This window comes from Schistocerca nitens, chromosome 8 (genome assembly GCF_023898315.1).
Source record: "Schistocerca nitens isolate TAMUIC-IGC-003100 chromosome 8, iqSchNite1.1, whole genome shotgun sequence".
Lineage (NCBI taxonomy): Eukaryota > Metazoa > Arthropoda > Insecta > Orthoptera > Acrididae > Schistocerca > Schistocerca nitens.
The window spans coordinates 393,855,440-393,874,359 of record NC_064621.1 but is presented as its reverse complement, the minus strand read 5'-3'; positions in this window follow the sequence as shown (position 1 = coordinate 393,874,359).

The window sequence follows — 18,920 nt, the reverse complement described above, 5'->3', positions numbered from 1 at the left end:
CTAGAGCCCGCTGCTGTCGCGCTGTCGTCTGGAGAGAGGTCGGCCAGGCTGCAATTGGCTGACGTCTTCTTCACAGCCCTCTCTGTTCTCTCGTTCCTGACTGGCTTGCTGGTGCTTGACTTTACACCGTAACACCTTCAAGGCCTTTTTTAAGGGACCGAAGCCGTGATAACGGCAAGAGGAGAGACTTGGACTATTGTGCGGATGGTAGTGTGTGTCCCACTGGAGTTGGCGTAACATCTGAGTTACGACGTTTGCAATATGAAGACGTGCATTGTCGTGAAGCTGCAGAACCCCGATTTTCGACATGCTGTTTATTCTCATTCTTCGTTGGGCTCTCTGCCGGTGTTTGTTCTTCGGGAGCATTTGGTAATAACGTCATCATAGTTCAAGTTTCTGCATGTACTGAACTCACGTCGGGAGGACACGAATGCCTCACTATACTTTGCCTACCTGTCGGTGCACATATACCCGCATCGGACTCGCGCTGCGTTGCATATAAGCTCCAGCAACGTCCTCAATCGAAAATTTCTGATAGTCCTTATATAATGTTTCGTCTGTAACTGCCAGTGTAAGGAAAGGCCTTTTGAGAGAACTGATATTACTTTGATTTCAGTTTACGAAACACGGAGAGATTACAGAATACATACGTTACGTTCTCTGGATTGTATAGAAAACTTGATCTTACCCTTCTAGTAGTAAATTTTGACATGGTATTTGGGAATAACATGATGTCTCACTTGAATTTGATGCTACAGTTTTCATGCACCCTCTGGGCGCAGCACAGATGCGAACTTCAGTACCATTTATTTACAACTGATACAAAATAGCTACATTCTTCAATGCATTATGCTCTGAAAAGTAGCCACCATCGTTGTCTATAATCCATCGCTTTGGATCTGAAATCATTTGATATCTTTAGCAGCTCCTGTGGTATATTATGCGACGTATCTCTCTAACAATTCTGAAGAAAGGAAGGTCATTCTAGACGGAACACAAGCTCGGGTTCCGAAAAATATGAAAAAGGAAATCAACCGTGTCCTTTTAGTAGGAACCATAGAGGAATTTGCCTGGAGCGAATTAGGAAAATCACGGAAAACCTACATCTGGATTGCCCGAGGGTGATTACAGCCGTCGTCCTCCCGAATGCGAGTCCAATGTGCTGGCCGCTGCGTCACCACACTCGGTAAAAGAGTAGTTGTGAAGCGAATGCTACGAAGTGCTTCCTTCACCTTATGCGCTAAGCCGAAAGCCAGGCGATAAATCTGTGAAGTATGAATTCCCAGCCCTATCGATCCATAAAATGAGTCAAATATTATGCAGTGTACCCCCAAGCATTGCCCTGAAAAATGATGGGTGGGTCCTGAAAAACTGTCGCCGCTTTCTTCTCAAAGCTGGTCATAGTTTGTGTGCCAGAAATGAATAGTAGAGGAGCACACTGATTCTTTGCCATTGGGGATGGATATTAGTAATCACAGACACATTCTTACACAAGGATCACCATAGGTTAGACATTACTGGGGTTCTGATTAACGATCGATCGGTGTGGTGACCTGTAATGACATGATTCATTTGACTGGCGTTTGAGGAATGCCTCGTACAATTTGGCCCTGGCCTGATATAGCGTGATGAAACGTCTTAAGGAAGCCGCTCCTTAGCGTTCAAAGAGTTCAAAGTGGTTACGAGCAACATATATCATAGTAACGTTTGTATTTCCATCAACAAGTGCGGCACGAGTCGTGATGCAGTTTTTCTCGTACCCAAGCGCGCCTTCAGAATGTGAAACACAGTCGTATGTGCGAAACCTTACTCTAGCAATGAGAACCATATGGCTCAAATTTGACAGGTCGCTTGGGTACAACCTAAAAGACTCCAAGACATTTTGGCTCAACGACCTCCCGTTATTGAGAAAACTGTGTGTACGTTACAGGCAACGTACCCAAAATCGAATAAAATCTCCTATACAACGCGTCAAGGTGTCTTCACACGTTCAGTTTTTATTGAGCAATGATACTGTATCAATATATTGCGCGTATGCACGATGCTAAGAGCGGTACAATATTATCACGCAGTCTTTATGACCAGGATGCATCAGTTAGAACTCTGCTTTCAGACGATAGATTCCAGCGCTCGGCGATGTGGAACTTGTACATATTGTGACTGAGTTCAGATTTTCGAATGTGTGTGAATTCCTAAGGGATCGAATGCTGAGGTCATCGGACCCCAGACTTGCACACTACGTAATCTAACCTGTGCTAAGAACAACACACAAACCCATACCCCAGGGAGGACTCGAACCTCCGGCGGGAGGGGCCGCGCAGTCCGTGACATGGTGCCTCAAACCACGCGGCCACTCGGCGCGGAGCGACTCAGTTGCTTGCTTCGCAAAGCACAGGGAAAAATTATGCGGAGTGGGAGAAATAAGTATGAAATGCTTCCAGTAAACATAGGCCAAGGGCTCATTCAAATTCGTAAAAATGAATAACAACTAATGGCGAGTAAAACAAAAGAACTGTGCTAGTTATTACGTAATGTGCTGCTCTCTGTTTCCTATCGGAACAACTGTTCAACCGAAATAAAATAATTATTTACCAATAACTGATTGAAATCTTACGTGTTATTACGTCCATGTAGTTACAATTTTTGCACGGAAACAAAAAATGAGGGACACAAAATGAAATTTGAGGAAACTGTTGTAATTGCCAACATTTCCGGTTTTTGGAATAGTGTGTATAAAGAGGCGATTGAAATTAGGTTGGCTGATAATTTAATCAACAGGGACAATGGGTTTCCTCTTAGCAAAAAGTGGAATCCTGTATTATCTCGCATCAAAACTGAACGTTCTTCGGTGCGGCCTTGATTGCGATGTATCGTTGCCAGCAGTGTTTCACTAAGGGCGGCGCCACCTCCCTGTTTTGGAAGCCAGAAACCGTGATGGGCGGCGCCTGCGCCGTGTACTGAACGGTGGCCTATGTAGGACGTCGAATTGCAATCTTGCGTCAGTTCTCATCGGGACTCATCAGCCGAAGCAGCATTTCCTGAAGATGGCGAACAGTTGGATCGCCGAAATATCGAGTCAAGTTGATTTTAGGATCCGGCAGCAAACCCGAAGAGACTTTCAAGAATATCGTCTTCTCCTGACTCAGTTCCTCCAACGTGCTTAACCAGCTCCAAGCTCACTTTCTTATCCCGTAATGCAAAGGGCAAAGCTGCTAATGAATTGGTGTCTCCAAAATACCAGACCCTCCGCACATTAGTTCATACAAACCAAATACCAGATGAGAAGAAAATGAAATAAATTTTGGCGCTCAAAGAACACACAGGGCCAGGATCGCTTACATGCAGATCTACATACATACATTCTTCGCAAGCCACCATACGGTGCGTGGCGGCGGGTACCCTGTACCACTACTAGTAAATCCTTTAAAAAAATGTTCAAATGTCTGTGAAATCTTATGGGACTTAACTGCTAAGGTCATCAGTCCCTAAGCTTACACACGACTTAACCTAAATTATCCTAAGGACAAACACACACACCCATGCCCGAGGGAGGACACGAATCTCCGCTGGGACCAGCCGCACAGTCCAAGACTGTAGCGCCCCTGACCGCTCCTATCTTACCTTCGTGGTCCTTAAGCGCAGTGTATGTTGGCGGCAGTAGAATCGTTCGGCAGTCAGCTACAAATGCAGGTTTTCTAAATTTTCTCAAATGAGTTTCTCGAAAAGTAAGTCGCTTTCCCCCCAGGAATTGCCATTTTAGTTACCGAAGCATCTCCATAACACTTACGTATTGTTCGGAGCTACGTAACATTTACATGTTATTCGAAGCTACTGGTAAGTAATCTAGCAGCCCGTCTCTGAATTGCTTCGATGTCTTCCTTCAATCCGACCTGTTACGAATCCCAGACACTCGAGCAGTACTCAAGAATAGGTCGCAGAAACTCGTATATGCGGTCTCCTTTACAGGTGAATCACACTTTCTTAAAATTCTTCTAATAAACCGAAGTCTACCATTAGTTTTCCCTACCACGGTCCTCAAATGCTCGTTCCACCTGACATCGCTTTGCAACGTTATGCCCAGGTATTTAAACGACTTGACTGTGTCAAGCAGGACACTAGTAATACTGTATCCGAAAATTACAGGTTTGATCTTCCTACTCATCCAGATTAAGTCACGTTTTTCCACATTTAGGGCTAGCTGCCATTCACCACCCAAACTGGAAACTTAATCTAAGCCGTACCCTTCTACAGTCACCCAACCTCCACACCTTACCGTAGACCACGTCCTAGTCAGCAAACAACCGCAGATTTGCTTCCCACTCTCTCCGCCGAATCAATTATGTACACAGAGAACAACAGCGGTTCTATCACACTTCCTTGTGACACTGCTGACGATACCCCTGTCTCTGATGAACACACGATGTCGAGGACAACATGCTGGGTTCTACACTCCTGGAAATGGAAAAAAGAACACATTGACACCGGTGTGTCAGACCCACCATACTTGCTCCGGACACTGCGAGAGGGCTGTACAAGCAATGATCACACGCACGGCACAGCGGACACACCAGGAACCGCGGTGTTGGCCGTCGAATGGCGCTAGCTGCGCAGCATTTGTGCACCGCCGCCGTCAGTGTCAGTCAGTTTGCCGTGGCATACGGAGCTCCATCGCAGTCTTTAACACTGGTAGCATGCCGCGACAGCGTGGACGTGAACCGTATGTGCAGTTGACGGACTTTGAGCGAGGGCGTATAGTGGGCATGCGGGAGGCCGGGTGGACGTACCACCGAATTGCTCAACACGTGGGGCGTGAGGTCTCCACAGTACATCGATGTTGTCGCCAGTGGTCGGCGGAAGGTGCACGTGCCCGTCGACCTGGGACCGGACCGCAGCGACGCACGGATGCACGCCAAGACCGTAGGATCCTACGCAGTGCCGTAGGGGACCGCACCGCCACTTCCCAGCAAATTAGGGACACTGTTGCTCCTGGGGTATCGGCGAGGACCATTCGCAACCGTCTCCATGAAGCTGGGCTACGGTCCCGCACACCGTTAGGCCGTCTTCCGCTCACGCCCCAACATCGTGCAGCCCGCCCGCCTCCAGTGGTGTCGCGACAGGCGTGAATGGAGGGACGAATGGAGACGTGTCGTCTTCAGCGATGAGAGTCGCTTCTGCCTTGGTGCCAATGATGGTCGTATGCGTGTTTGGCGCCGTGCAGGTGAGCGCCACAATCAGGACTGCATACGACCGAGGCACACAGGGCCAACACCCGGCATCATGGTGTGGGGAGCGATCTCCTACACTGGCCGTACACCACTGGTGATCGTCGAGGGGACACTGAATAGTGCACGGTACATCCAAACCGTCATCGAACCCATTGTTCTACCATTCCTAGACCGGCAAGGGAACTTGCTGTTCCAACAGGACAATGCACGACCGCATGTATCCCGTGCCACCCAACGTGCTCTAGAAGGTGTAAGTCAACTACCCTGGCCAGCGAGATCTCCGGATCTGTCCCCCATTGAGCATGTTTGGGACTGGATGAAGCGTCGTCTCACGCGGTCTGCACGTCCAGCACGAACGCTGGTCCAACTGAGGCGCCAGGTGGAAATGGCATGGCAAGCCGTTCCACAGGACTACATCCAGCATCTCTACGATCGTCTCCATGGGAGAATAGCAGCCTGCATTGCTGCGAAAGGTGGATATACACTGTACTAGTGCCGACATTGTGCATGCTCTGTTGCCTGTGTCTATGTGCCTGTGGTTCTGTCAGTGTGGTCATGTGATGTATCTGGCCCCAGGAATGTCTCAATAAAGTTTCCCCTTCCTGGGACAATGAATTCACGGTGTTCTTATTTCAGTTTCCAGGAGTGTATTATTTTAGAAGAATCCGTGAACTTATTCCATATCCTTGTACCTTCGTTATCAGCTTTCAATGGGGCACCGGGTCAAATCAAGAAATACGGTATCTGCGCCGCACGGGGTAGCCGTGCGGTCTAGGGCGCCTTGTCAAGTTTCTCGCAGCTCTCCCCGTCGGAGGTTCGAGTCCTCCCTCGGGCATGGTCGTGTGTGTTGTCCTTCGCGTAAGTTAGTGTAAGTTAGATTAATTAGTGTGTAAGCCTAGGGACCGATGACCTCAGCAGTTTGTTCCCATAGAACCTTACCACAAATTTCTAATATCCTTTGGTATCTGCTTGTTGCTTATCATCCTTTGTTCGCAGTGTATCACATGGGAAAAGGGCAAGCTGCGCTTCGCACGAGCGATTCTTTCTAAAACCATTCTGATTCGTGGACATAAGCTTAATGTGTACTCGGCAATAACGTCGAAGAACCGCCGTGTCAACAGGCCTCATACCAAACACTAATGGCCAGCGTGACCAAACCGGGGGCCCACACGCGCACCACGCACATTCGAGCTGGATCCTCATTGATGGCGCAAACCACACTGCCGCTAACAGCATCAGCAAGGCCGCTCGAGGCGCTACGTTGGCGTCCCCTAATTGGAAAACGCTCCGTGTGACGAGGAGTCACTAATTATCTGGTGCGCACGGCGAGAGACTTGAAAGAAGGAACCCGCCACGGCTCACTCACAGACGAGTATTTTCCTAGTAATAGAGGAAAAGAACTTCCGCTTATGTATCCGTATGTCATACGTTGTTAAACGAAAGCGCCGCTGGCGTAGCGACCGAGACACCTGGCAGGTAAGCAGAGAACCTGTGTTCAACTCCAAGTTACATTCTGCAGTTTCCTTTTTCATTTGTAGTTTCCTCCACATCGAAACTGGTAGAAACAGGAGGGTCAATAAGGTAAGTAATTCAATAAGGAATAGTAGAGAAGTGGTCAAATAAACACAAACGAATTGTATTAGAAAAGAACTAAACTTTTAAGTGGTTATTAAACACAATGCTGAGTAAAATTGCGTGAAGACGAGTATTCGAATAATGTATAATCCTTGTCGAGCTTGGTGGTGTACATAAAGTAACGCATACTTACAGGGCGCAATTTTCATCATAGCATCATTGCCTAAATTTTGCCCGTGCTTATAAGAAACTATTAATAAATTTGGTCCTCAAGCTTCAGGATAATGGTTCAAATGGCTCTGAGCACTATGGGACTTAACAGCTATGGTCATCAGTCCCCTAGAACTTAGAACTACTTAAACCTAACCAACCTAAGGACAGCACACAACACCCAGCCATCACGAGGCAGGGAAAATCCCTGACCCCGCCGGGAATCGAACCCGGGAACCCGGGCGTGGGAAGCGAGAACGCTACCGCACGACCACGAGATGCGGGCGCTTCAGGATAGGTCAGTCGTTTAACCAGCTCGTTAAAAAAATGTTTACTTCACTTAAAAATAGAAGAATTAAATTTAAAAACATATCTTGAGCACATTGAAAATTTGAAGGTGCCCCAAGAAGTTGAAACTCGCTACTGAAATTAAATAACTTTGCAGCCGAGACTGTTTTTCAATTTGGAACATTTTAGACGCATACGTTGCTCATAACAAATTTTGTCTGATATTGGATTTCTCAAATGAATATACTAACACCGTTATGTGTGACAGCATGTTTCTAAATGACGAGGGTCAACCGGCTTACGCAGTAAGATGTAATAACACCAAACTGCATACCTGTGTGCCAGCCAAGTGGTGCCTGTTTTTATCGCCACGTTAAAAACTTTATGCCGAGACTTCCAAATTACAGTCTGCTGTCTGAAACCCAGCAGGAACTGCACAACCGCGCGGAAGCAATAACAATTCACAGCGTTATTCATGACTGACTTTCAGAACTAATTTTTCAGACAACGTTGTCTTATTCGTGGTATGCATCAAAATTAATTCCCGAAAAAGAAATATTTTTAAATGTTTGGTTTCCTTCGAATCTTCAGAAAATGTAGTAGAGCAGCAATTCCGTTCCTTAGATGTTCTTGTTGCCAGGAGCATATTTGCTTTCACTGTTTATATGACAAGTACCATCAGTGTAGTTATTCGATTGAACCTGAAACCTTGTTACAGAATGAGTGAAAGAGACATTGTAAATTGACCAGGATTAAATTTTTCATTCTTTACTAATACAACAAGTCTGAGAAATTTATTTGTTTACCTTTGTATCATATTTTATTGATTTACTTGTGGTTTTTTTTTTTTTTTTTTTTTTTTTTACAATTCTACACGTACCAGTTTCAAAACGGAAAAAAGCAATGATAAAAGTGGCCGCAGGCAGAATGTAAATGAGAATCGAACACAGGCTCCTCGCTCGCAGCCAGATGCACTGGTCGCTACACCAGCGACGCTTTCGTTTATCATCAATTACTTTATGATAACTACGGGGTTGTTCTCTCGATATCTACGGTATTATGCGTATACCGGCCCCAAACATGTGTTTGAAAATGCTCAATTTTCTGTTATTTATTCAATTTTGTCTCGATTTTGCGATATGTAATGCACACACAGTTTTCTCAATAACGGGAGGTTATTGAGTCAAAATGTCTATGAGTCTTTTGGAATGTAACCAAGCAGTTTTGCCAGCATTAAGGTTTTCTACCTTGTACATTATTGCTGATATTCGCTTTATGCACTGATGAGTAAGATGGACTCCACTCCATGTTAACTCCTTGTAGGAGCCGGCCGGGGTGGCCGAGCTGTTCTAGGCGCTTCAGTCTGGAACCGTGCGTCCGCTACGGTCGCAGGTTCGAATCCTTCATCGTGCACGGATGTGTGTGGTATGTCCTTAAGTTAGTTAGGTTTAAGTAGTTCTAAGTTCTAGGGGCCTGATGACTTCAGCAGGTAAGTCCCATAGTGCTCAGAGTAATTTTTTTCCTCGTAGGAAAATGCTTGCACCACTATCCTGTGCGGTGTCGTGTCACCAAGGAGGATATATCACGTGATGTTCTTTACGACATATTCGTAACCCGAATTCGACGTGCATCAGGATGTAATGTGACTCATGATCTTTAGACCGTCCGATAAAGGCATCCTTCAGCAGATGCTGTTGTGCACTGAATGTCTCTGCCGTAGGTTGCTGCAATCCCCAGTGAGAAGATGGTTCTGGATGGTACGGTCGATCGCCATTTGTTCTCTACAACACTCTTAATATCGCGCATCTTGTATGTTAGAAGAAGAAGGCAAAGACCGCTACGGTCGCAGGTTCGAATCCTGCCTCGGTCATGGATGTGTGTGATGTCCTTAGGTTAGTTAGGTTTAAGTAGTTCTAAGTTCTAGGGGACTGATGACCACAGCAGTTAAGTCCCATAGTGCTCAGAGCCATTTGAACCAAGAAGGCAAAGAGAGGAGAGTCAATAGTAGAAAATAGCGCATAGTAAAGCCAGACGCAAAGTGTTCGGGGATAAGCATTTAGACACACACACACACACACACACACACACACACACACACACACACACACACACACCACCCTGCTTCAGTTTAACGTAGAAAATGGAGCTATCATCGAATAAGCAGCACTGTACACGTGCTAGCGTCGTGGTCGTACTGAATGGCCCTATATAGGAAAAATATCTTTTTGTTTGAATTTCCCCGTCTTTACGCTACGAACTTCTGCAAGCATCCAACACCTACAGAGAAAATTAAAACCACAGCCACATCACAGATGTTAAAGATGAGTTCTGGTACGTTTTCCTACGTGAAGAAATACTTTCAAGTTTAAAACAGCTCAGTCTGTGTTATCGCCTTATGTTACGAAGAAACAATTTCTGTAAGTCTGCGCACACTTCTATCTCCTCGGTACTTCAAAATACATTTTGTGTCTTTTGAATCTCAAATTATTTAACTTCATCTGAGTAATTTGAATATTTAAGATTAACTTACTAGAAAAAAATCGAACGATAATATCAAGGAATGTGATCAATATTCCCTGATAGTCAACAAAAATATCTTCAAAAGAAATGCACGCCAGTTTTATTTATGAGAATCCTTCACCTGATATAAAATGAATGTGACAGATAGCCGCCGCAAGGTTTCCAGAGGTATTTTCTACAGACGAGAAATATTTTTTGCAAAGTTATACAATGCCATCCTTATATAGGGTGCAGTATAGCAGAAAACAGAACTGTAGCGATGAAATGAAATTGAAAATGAATTTATGAACCAACTGATCCCAGTGATAAACTGTGAATTTTCTAGATAAAAATTTTCAGTATTTACGTTTTGCTTTGGGAGACAAAGGTATCGACTTCCGCATGCATGGGTAACAATAAAGTGCCTCAAGAAGAACTTTTCGGACTAGTTTTCCCTCGTTAGCTAAAATCTTTTGTTAATGCTGGAAAATCCTAGAAATCTGTGTGTCTGATTGTTGTTCTACATTTGTGTAAATTTCGAAATGCAGATGAAACCATATTTCTGTTGGAATTTTTACGTATAGTCATCAATGGTGAATGATGTCAATGAATAAAAGAAACATCCAATTTGGGTTAAGTGATTGAGACACATTTGAAACTATTAATCAACACGACACCTTCCATAATTTAGTCCTTCTCCTAAAAATGCATGAACCGATAGAACAGTGAATTACAAGTACGTACACGTTGGCACATATGGTACTGACTTACCTTTCGGTCTCCTGATTCTGTTCAAACACTGACCCCCACATGCAAAAAATTGCGAAAGATAGAAGATAGACCGCAGCTATACAATCCACTACTTTGAAAACTGAAGAAGAATTTTAATAATAGCATTTATTTACTTCATAAAATAATGTTAAATACAGTAATTAATTATTCGCGAGTTAATCTGGCAAAATATTTGCAAGGCAGAAACAGTTAAAGTCCTAGTTATGAGTTACATCAGGGAAGAACCTAATTGACTTTAGTTAATATCTTGTCGATATAATAACATCAAAGCACTTCTTGATTCGCTCAGGTTTTCTGGCAGAGACTAAGAGATTTTGGCAGCGGTCCAAGAGCAAATCATTTGGGATAGGAACTGATGAAAAAGCGAGGTATAGAAAATAGCTGTACTAAAAGTTATCACACATAACATGTTGGTGTAAAAGTCCCACGAATATTTAAAAATGCATCGTGAGTTCGCAAAAATAATTCAGCGAAAGTTGGATAGCAGTATCAGCTAATGAAATCCTTACATCCTTATTACTTGTACGATACACCCACTGTCATTGAAAAAAATGTGAATGTATTGGAACCGCAGCATAATAGCTGACAACGTAATTGATCTAATATCATAGTGTTTAACAGAATTGAACAAGCTAACCTTCTCAGACACTGCTGCACCCAGTACACATAATTTACAAACACCCTGCAATGAGGAAAAGAATGAAATACAGTGATCTGGCAGGTGATGTACAATACTCCTGGACTGAAAATAAACTAGGTTTTGCAATTGATTTGAGTACCACAGTTATTGGAGATAGACGATATTATAAACTCGCCAGATAACAGCACAAGGACAATAATAGACGCTTTCAGTGAGAGCCTCCCATTCATCCTTAAAATCAGAAAAGATATACTATCATTTTCAAGGAATGGGCTGCCTCCGTTGAAAGAATTATGGTGTAGCAACGAAAGGGACTGAATTTTATTGCAGCTGCGGATTTACTGTGTGGTCTCCCAATAGACAACTGATGTAGCTTCCTCAGTTCATTAATTTGTTGAATATCCCAATGTTGATCTGACTGTTGCAGTTCTCACATTTTCTTTGGCAAATGTATTAAGTTAGTAAGTACTTGGTTAACGGAACAGTATGCCATTAATTTATGTTAGTGAACATAGTGGACCAACAATGGACCCATGGGGAACAAACCGAACGGTTAAAAGAATGGAGAATATAGTGTTTTGTACCGATGTACTTTAAAAAAAGTAAACTTTGAACATAATTAGTTGTCACCCACGTTGGAAGAATGTTGGAGCTCTGATGCAAATTAAGACTTTCAAGTTGAGTTCCAATCCTTCAATTTATCTCCAAGCCTTTTAACTGTGGCATCGGTCGAGAAATCTTGAAATCAGCTCGCACGGAGTCACTCGCTAAACTAAATAAGAAATCACTATCATTCTCATTGTCTACAAATTATAACATAGTTCATTGTCGTCTCTGTTTATATATATCTCATGATGAGTAGCGCAAACAATAAGAAATATTCCATACTGATGTCGCATTCAATTGTGACTGACTAAGTTTCATTCAATTTGAACGATTATTTTCGGGCTTGGCTCTTTCTCAAGCGGTGCGTGCATAGTTTACTGTTGTGATTTTCAGTCCCAAGACTGATTTTATGCAGCTCTCTACACTACTCTATCCAGTGCTAATCTTTATATACCTGTATGACTCCTGTAATTTACATACATTTTAGCCTGCTTACCGTATTTTCCAAGAACACCTTTCTGCATTACAGTTTTCAATGCGCCACAACCTGCCCTGTCAATTGAACCCTTCTTCTAGTCTGGTCTTGTCGAAAATTTCTTTATTTTCCTAGTTCGATTCAGGTCTTCCACATTGGTTATTCGACCCAATCACCTAATACTGAGTGTTTTTCTGGAGAATCACATTTTAAAGGAAAAAAATTCGAGTAAAGTCTATGCTGAGTGTTCTTCTGGAGAAGCACATTTTAAAGAAAAAGATTCGAGTGAAGTCTATACCTTAACAGCGATTAGCACTTACTTATCTTCACAACTGTGAAACAAATCTCTTCTACTGAAATACTGCCCATAGCTCTTAAGGTGTGCAGTTCGCAGCCCATATTTACTGAACTTGTTTGCTCTCTTTATAGTCCATACCATCTCCTCCAATATATGGAAACCATAAGGCTTATAGAAGAAGAAAATAAACAAATGCTAATAGCTCGTAAGGTATACATTTTAGGAGTCATATTTACTAGGCATTTTTTCATTTTTTGGTGCAAACCACCACCTCTGAAAGTTGGCTGCTCTACAATCTTCGCAACAGTAATACCCACTGCCAGCGGTAACAGAATGAGTATCCGTGTCCACTATTGCTAGAACACTATCAGAGACAAATGTCGCGTTCTCTTATAATGGGGAGTTTTCCCGTCTTTTTGCTGGAGAAGTGTGAGTATCGGTTAAATTCTTGCTGCTACCATCGGTGGGCCAACGTAATAGGCTAATATTCCCTCGCTGGTGTAGAATAAGGGGAGTTATTGGCTAAACTCTTGTAATATCTCTTTATATTCGATGAATTATTCGAACTCTTATGGATACTATTGGTGGTCCATGACCATTGGATAGAAAGACACTATTCGACACTTACGTTGGACACCGAAACATCCTCAAGAAGAACCCAGCAGAGGGGTCGAAACGTCCATTACTTTAGAAGGAAATGTGACGCGGACGAACAACCCAGAAGATTTTAACTTTATATTCATCAATTTTTCGATTATGGGAGTACTTAGTACTTCCAACAAAATCAGGGTTTTGCTTCATCAACCATAAAATATTTAAGCCATTAACCCATTTGAAGCTGTTTAATACATGGGAATTCGATTCGTTAAACAGTAAGGTATGGAATTCCTGGTGTCTTGCTAATTTGTATTTTTTGCATTACGGCTTTCCAAATAGAGGAACATCTCGCAGACTTTCGCAACCTTTCTCGAAACAAGACGTTACATTGTGAAATATAATTTAAGAGAATGTTTGTAGTACTAATATTACTTAATAAACTTATAACCCAGAGTTTATATTTATGAAGAAAATATACTTTTCACTTAAGGACGTTTGATCTCTTTTTGTTTTGTTTTTGTGGACAAGCGACGATAAAACATATTACAAGAAATAGTTAACAACCACTGTTTATGAACTTATATTGCAGCGGTATATACTATTATTTACTACGGGCTTTGGGGCATAATACCCATAACACGAGGGGCATTCAATAAGTAACGCAACACATTTTTTTCTGAAAGCAGATTTGTTTTATTCAGGATTCCAATGCACCATTCTACTCACCGCTCTTCTGGCGACAAAATCTTTTCAGCATAATCTCAGTTCACTTCCATGGCCTTACGCCATCCTACTGGGAGGGCCTGTTTTCCTGCATGGTAGCACTCTACTGGTCAACGTTGGAGTTAACGTCTTGCTCTATCAATTACCTCCCCATCATCCAAGTACCGCTCCCCGTGGAACGCATCCTTCGTTGGGCCAAACAGATGGAAATCGAAAAGTCTGAGATCCGTGCTGTAGAGTGAATGACGAAAACAGTCCAATGAAGTTTTATGAGCTCTCGGAGGTACAGACTTGGGTGAGGCCTTGCGTCTTCATGGACAGGGAGAACTTCTTTTGCATTTTTGTGGTGACAATCATGCTGAAGACGTTTCTTCAGTTCCCTGAGGTCAGCGCTATATACTTTAGAGTTAATGCTTGCGCCGTTAGGGAGGACGTCAAACACAATAAACTCTTCATAGTCCCAGGAGAATGTCACTACAACTTTACCCGTTGAGGGTGCGCCATTGAACATTTTTCTTCTGAGGAGAAGTGGTATGGCGCCACTCCATCGATGCCCGTTTTGTTTCCAGTTCGAAGTTATGAACCCATGTTCCATCGCCTGCGCCGATGGTCGACAAAATATTGTTACTACCATCCTCGTAATGCGCAAGCAATTCCGCACAGATTGTCCTTCATAGTTCTTTGTGGTCTTCAGTTAGGGGCCGGTGAACACAAGTGGGTACGGCGGGCTAAGAGGCGAGAGCCGGGCAGGATTACCCGACCTTTTTACTGTGACAACTAATTTCCGCACTTTTTCAGCCGAAGTTGATCGTGGAAGAGAAATTTGTTGCATTACTTGCTGAACGGCCCTCATAATATCTTAAATGCGAAAGTCTACTATGTATCCATGCCTAAACCATTGATCGAATTTCGATTAAAATTTGTATGGAGATAGTTTTAGTCCTTGGGAAGTACACAGGGGATTTAGGAAGTGTGTAGTACAAGATTTTTTTCGATTTCCAGAATATTATCAGATTTACTCTTTGATCTTTCAACTTTGTCATATTTGTTAAAATTCTTTCGTTGATCAAATGGCTCTGAGCGCTATGGGACTTAACATCTTAGGTCATCAGTCCCCTAGAGCTTAGAACTACTTAAACCTAACTAACCTAAGGACATCACACACATCCATGCCCGAGGCAGGATTCGAACCTGCGACCGTAGCAGACCCGCGGTTCCGGACTGTAGCGCGTAGAACCGCACGGCCACCGCGTCAGGCTTCGTTGATCATATGCTGTAGATAATGTCAACGTACGCAATAAAACAATGCTTATAAAGTCCTCAGAATATGTATTCTACACTTCTGTATTACTATCATTAAATGCAGAGATAGCTCTGTTAGGTTTTCACCACCAAATTGCTGAAACAATGTCACTGAAATATGGTATCGATATAACTTGAGAGAAAGGACATCGACTACTTGATGGGGGAAAAACTGCTAAGATGTTGAAGTAGAAAATGGAACATCACATCTTCCATCAGCAAACATTAAGGATGTTCAAAAATAATAAGGCTCATTGCATGATGTAGACATTGCGTAATGTATAGCCCTCCTGACCACGCCCATTTGTTCACACCTCTCGGCAGCAATGCTGCACGGGTCTACGTATCATGTATTGGGGCAACTAGGAGGGGGCCACATATTACGTGCTATGCTTACCTGAACAGCCAGACACCTGAGGTCAATAGACATTACTGTACACACAACAAGTTTTTTACTGAACATCTCTCATCGTAACAGAACTACTGCTAAGCGAGTGGAGCTGTGGGGGTAGAGGTTGTTGTTGTGGTCTTCAGTCCTGAGACTGGTTTGATGCAACTCGCCATGCTACCCTATCCTGTGCAAGCTTCTTCATCTTCCAGTACTTACTCAACTTACATCCTTCTGAATCTGCTTAGTGTATTCATCTCTTGGTCTCCCTCTACGATTTTTACCCTCCACACTGCCCTCCAATGCTAAATTTATGATCCGTTGATGTCCTACCAACCGGTCACTTCTTCTTGTCAAGTTGTGCCACAAACTCCTCTTCTCCCCAATTCTATTCAATACCTCCTTATTAGTAATGTGATCTACCCATCTAATCTTCAGCATTCTTCTGTAGCACCACATTTCGAAAGCTTCTATTCTGTTCTTGTCCAAACTACAGTATTTATAGTCCATGTTTCACTTCCATACATGGCTACACACCATACAAATACTTTCACAAACGACTCGATGTTAACAAATTTCACTTCTTCAGAAACGCTTTCCTTGCCATTGTCAGTCTACATTTTATATCTTCTCTACTTTGACCATCATCAATTATTTTTCTCCCCAAATAGCAAAACTCCTTTACTCCTGTCTCATTTTCAAATCTAATTCCTTCAGCATCACCCGACTTAATCCGACTACATTCCATTATCCTCGTTGTGGTTTTGTTGTTAGTATATATATATATATATATATATATATATATATATATATATATATATATATATATACGCACCAGGTAATTAAAGTGCAGCTACTCATCCAAGTCCAGTGAGAGCTGTAATAGTAGTATGGGAGCGAAGCTTCGTAGTTATTCCAGTGAATGTGGAACTGATTTATGCAGGAAAAAATTAGTTCCAGTTTCGGCCATCAAGTGGAAATCTGGTGCTGTGAATGCAAGAAAGACATATATAAATATTTCCATATGTAATGAGTTAGGAATAGGACGTGGACAGAAAAGGTCAAACGAGTGAGAAAGGCATGATTTTGATTTTATTGTCAACTGCCACTCACACAGTTTGTTCCATATGAGTATCGTAGACGTCGACGAGATGCTGTACAGCGCCAAATTTGCACATCGTGCCCAGAATTCGAACTAATTTTTGCCAAAATAAATTGCTTCCGCATTAATGCATTAGCATATCTATTAAGTTTCGCTGCTATACGATAATTACTGCCCACACTGGTCCTGTGTGAGTAGTTGCACGTTAAATATTACCAACCAGTATACCAAATAAGCACAATTTTAGCCATCATTATGCTTCATATATTAGGTACCACCTATTCTGTGTCTCAGTGCGGTCTATGCTCATTTTTACGTGGAACGGAAATTGGCGTCAGCTGAAAGAGATACGCAGCTCCGGAGCGATCACGACTTGGAGCGCGCGGCCGGCCGCGGTGGTCTAGCGGTTCTGGCGCTGCAGTCCGGAACCGCGGGACTGCTACGGTCGCAGGTTCGAATCCTGCCTCGGGCATGGGTGTGTGTGATGTCCTTAGGTTAGTTAGGTTTAAGTAGTTCTAAGTTCTAGGGGACTTATGACCTAAGATGTTGAGTCCCATAGTGCTCAGAGCCATTTGAACCATTTGAATTTGGAGCGCGCGGTGTCGTGTTTTGCGCCCTGCGTCCGCTGTCGCTGTCGCTGCCGCCGGCGCAATCGGCCGATCGGCATTACGCGTCGATTGTGCAGCGACCTCCCCCTCCCCCAACCCCTTCGCTCCACCCGGTACCGTTTGCCAGTGCGGCAGCGTTGCAGCAAGAAGCGCAGCGGTGCCCATTAGCCGGCGCTGTTATCTTGCGGCCCGGCTAGCGGAATGGCCTGCCCTATCTGCACTCTGCACCGCGCCGCACTGATGTCGAAAATGGCGGCCGCCACTATTTTTGGATACTGTGTCATCGATGACAGAGTCTGCGGCAGACTCACCGCACCAGGTACTCCAGTTCGATCCACCTGGCAGCCATGTAGCATCGGAATGGGCCTCCCTCTTTCAGCCTTTGCGTTTGGTAGAGATCGCAAGCGTGTTTCCTGTCACTCTTAGTGAGCTAGTTTTCAATAGAACGTACAAGGTTTGGATGGAAAGATAAAGGCACAGCGATAAATGCGTGTTTGAACATAAATGCAGACCCTGGCCATACGTGCTCGTTTAACAGTTCTATTTGACTGCGTACGTCAGCTGCACACTGCTTCAGCACATTGAAAGTGTCAGTCGTGGTCAGAAAACTGTTCAGTGAAGATGCGAATGCATTACGTCGGCGCTTGTAACGTTACCACTAACCACCTCAAACGGCAATCGATGCTAACGTTATAGCTCTGCGAGAAATTTTTGAAAATTGTGACCGTGAGATAACCTAATGGAAACAGAACATCAAACTGGGATTCGTTTCCGAAACCCTAGAGTAAAGTACACTACTGGCCATTAAAATTGGAACACCACGAACATTACGTGCTGCAGATGCTGTGATATGCAAATGATTAGCTTTTCAGAGCATTCACACACGGTTGGCGCCTATGGCGACACCTACAACGTGCTGATATGAGGAAAGTTTCCAACCGATTTCTCGTACAAAAACCGCAGTTGCCTCGTGAAACGTTGTTGTGATGCCTCGTGTAAGGAGGAGAAATGCGTACCATCACGTTTCCGACTTTGATAAAGGTCGGATTGTAGCCAATCGCGATTGCGCTTTATCGTATCGCGACATTGCTGCTCGCGTTGGCCGAGATCCAATGACTGTTAGCAGAATATGGAATCGGTGGGTTCAGGAGGGTAACACGGACTACCGTGCTGGATCCCAACGGCCTCGTATCACTAGCAGTCGAGATGACAGGCATCTTATCGGGATGGCTATAACGGATCGTGCAGCCACATCTCGATCCCTGAGTCAACAGACGGGGACGTCTGCAAGGCAACAACCATCTGCACGAACAGTTCGACGACGTTTGCAGCAGCATGGACTGTCAGCTCGGGGACCATGCCTGCGGTTACCGTTGACGCTGCATCACAGACAGGAGGGCCTGCGATGGTGTACTCAACGACGAACCTAGATGCACGAATGGCAAAACGTCATTTTTTTCGGATGAATCCAGGTTCTGTTTACAGCATCATGATGGTCGCATCCGTGTTTGGCGATATCGCGGTGAACGCACATTGGAAGCATGTATTCGTCATCGCCATACTGGCGTATCACCCTGCGTGATGGTATGGGG